General features: G+C 50.8%; 1 non-coding gene across 1 annotated transcript in view; it reads left to right on the top strand.

Moving 5' to 3' along the window:
* The first annotated feature begins 2,197 nt into the window (after positions 1-2,197).
* The window catches only part of LOC131933910 (small subunit ribosomal RNA), a 1,846-nt gene continuing 1,543 nt past the window's right edge, over positions 2,198-2,500 (top strand). Inside the window, exon 1 of the ribosomal RNA XR_009385317.1 lies at positions 2,198-2,500. This exon is cut by the window's right edge and continues 1,543 nt beyond it. This is a non-coding gene — a ribosomal RNA (small subunit ribosomal RNA).

Raw genomic sequence — 2,500 nt, 5'->3', positions numbered from 1 at the left:
CTAGAAAAATTCAAACTCTAACCCTAAGGTAGACAGGCAGGGTAAATAAATGTGGGTGATCTCTCATAAAATTGTCTTCTAGGAATTATTTTTATATAGACTATCTTTTCTGTAGAGTTTAAGTGGACAAGCGCGGACGAAATAGAGCGCAAAATTTAAAATGAATTAAAAATTTTCATCAGACCGGAAGTAGGCATAACCTAGGCGCCATGTTTCCGTCGTACAAGTTTTCACCGTTGCAGTCACCGTTTCAATCGCTCTTCGTGTGGACGTGTATTATTTCTAGTCATGTGTTGTGTAGATGATTCGCTTAAGGTAGGTGTTCGGACTTATTTCTTTAATATTAATTAAACCGTATTTGCCTTGTCGGCCTTAAAATAAAGCTATTTTTTTTTCATCGCAATCGAAGTGTTAGATCTAGAATCTAGTTCCCGCCTCCGCTTCGCTAATTCGACTTAATGTAACTATGACACAACTATTAAATCTAGAGTCTCTATTTTAATTAAATAATTAGGAATTCTATCTCTAGATGATATCTAATCTATTCCCACACGTGTGTGCAAGTAGGATTTAACGTCAGAACAGGTGTGGTGGTCTAGGCGTCGCTATTTTTGACGGTAGGAATTTTTTTTTTAAATTCGTAAAATTTTATATAGACTTTATATAGCAATTTACTAAGACCGACCCTAACGCCCAGTAAATATTTAATTACCACATTGTTATGGACACGGTGTATTAGGTAGGGCCGAGGGCTATCCATAGGTACCAATTTTTAAATTTTGTGACAATTAGGAGCCGAGTTATAAAATAAATTTAAAATACTGGTTCTGGTCTTAGACTTTATATAGCAATTTACTAAGACCGACCTTAATACCCATTAATTATTTAATTAGCGCATAGTTATGGACATCCTGTATTAGGTTGGGCCCAGGGCTATCCGTAGGTACCAAGTTTATAATTTTGTGACGATTATTAGTCGAGTTATAAAATAAATAAAAAAAACTGGTTCTGGTTTGCACTACATTTCTTTCTTCTTTAACGGCGGACTCCCGGTCCAGCCCCATGGGTTACCCGTGAGCCGGGGCCTCGTTAGCCTGGACGGCTCCGATGTGACCGCGGATTGTTGTGGCCCGCCTCAGCCCGAGTCGAGATCACCCTTCCGATCGAAGGTGGACGCCATAGGGCGCCCGGGATAGCCCGGGGCGCTGTTCGTCACCCGAGCGCAGGGGCGCCGGGAGACGCCCCCGGTGAAGTTTGGCGGGTGATTCTGGTAGAGCTCCCCACCCCGATCGCAGGACACCCCTCGCCGCCCGCCCAGGTGTCGAGGTGGCCGCGGGGGAACTCGGGGCGTTTTGGCTCCCCCTTGTGCCGGAGCGGCGCCCTCGGTCCCAGAACGCCCCTGGCGGGTGATTCGCATGCCCCCTGGGGTGGGGAACGCGGGTGGGTGGTCGTAAAGCGTGTAACCGCAGTGGGGGCGGCCCCTTAGTCGGGGGCGCCAAAGTTGGCACCCCACCTGGGGCGCCCCCCGGAAGTGTGGCGCCCGCGCGAGTGAGCCCCGTAGATGCGCCCCGACACCCCCGCGCCGCCCCCCGGGTCGCGGCACCCCCGGCGCCCTCCGTGCGGGCTCCCCTCATGGGGCGGCACCCCGGTCCTCCCCGAGACTATGTACCCGATTTTTCGGTTTAACACTAGAGGTATGGGCAGAAATACGGCGGTTAAAACGGTCTGTATCTACTATTGTGGAGGTGAGTGTCGGTGAAGCCTCTATGTGACGCTAGGATCCGCGCTCCCTCGCAGCCAGCGACATGTGCCCGATCTGACCGTGCGTGGCTCAGTCTCCCGACTAGCTTCCCGGTAAAATGCGGGCTCGGCGCGCAGGTCGCGCCAGTGAAGGTAAAAGTACGTGTCCGTAGCGTGAAGCCAGCGGCGACGCGCAGTGCTAACGCAACCAAGCAGTATTGGTGGCTCGATAAAAGTCTCGCACTGGCCCAGCCCTCGGAACGGGCGACGGGTCTGCAAAACGCAGTCGGCTCGATGCAAATCGAGAGATTTCCCGGCGACGCCGTGTTTACGGTGAAGGGGGAAATGTGAGCGGTCCGATGTGAAAAAATCCGGGAATGCCGGGATCCGTTCTCTCGCTAGAGCGTTGTCTCCCGTCCCGCGATGTGTTGTGGAAAAACGTCTCGCAAACGATAGCTATCTGGTTGATCCTGCCAGTAGTCATATGCTTGTCTCAAAGATTAAGCCATGCATGTCTAAGTTCACACTGTCCCATGGTGAAACCGCGAATGGCTCATTAAATCAGTCGAGGTTCCTTAGATGACACGATCCTACTTGGATAACTGTGGCAATTCTAGAGCTAATACATGCAATCGAAGCTCCGACCTTTATCGGGAAGAGCGCTTTTATTAGTTCAAAACCAATCGGCGCGGCCTCGCAAGGGGTTGCGTCGTCCCATTTGGTGACTCTGGATAACTTTGTGCTGATCGCATGGCCTCGC

This window comes from Physella acuta, unplaced genomic scaffold, assembly GCF_028476545.2.
Source record: "Physella acuta isolate Inbredline_101_S28 unplaced genomic scaffold, ASM2847654v3 ptg002670l, whole genome shotgun sequence".
NCBI lineage: Eukaryota > Metazoa > Mollusca > Gastropoda > Physidae > Physella > Physella acuta.
Note: the sequence above shows the minus strand (reverse complement) of the source record. Positions and strands in the feature narration are given on the sequence as shown.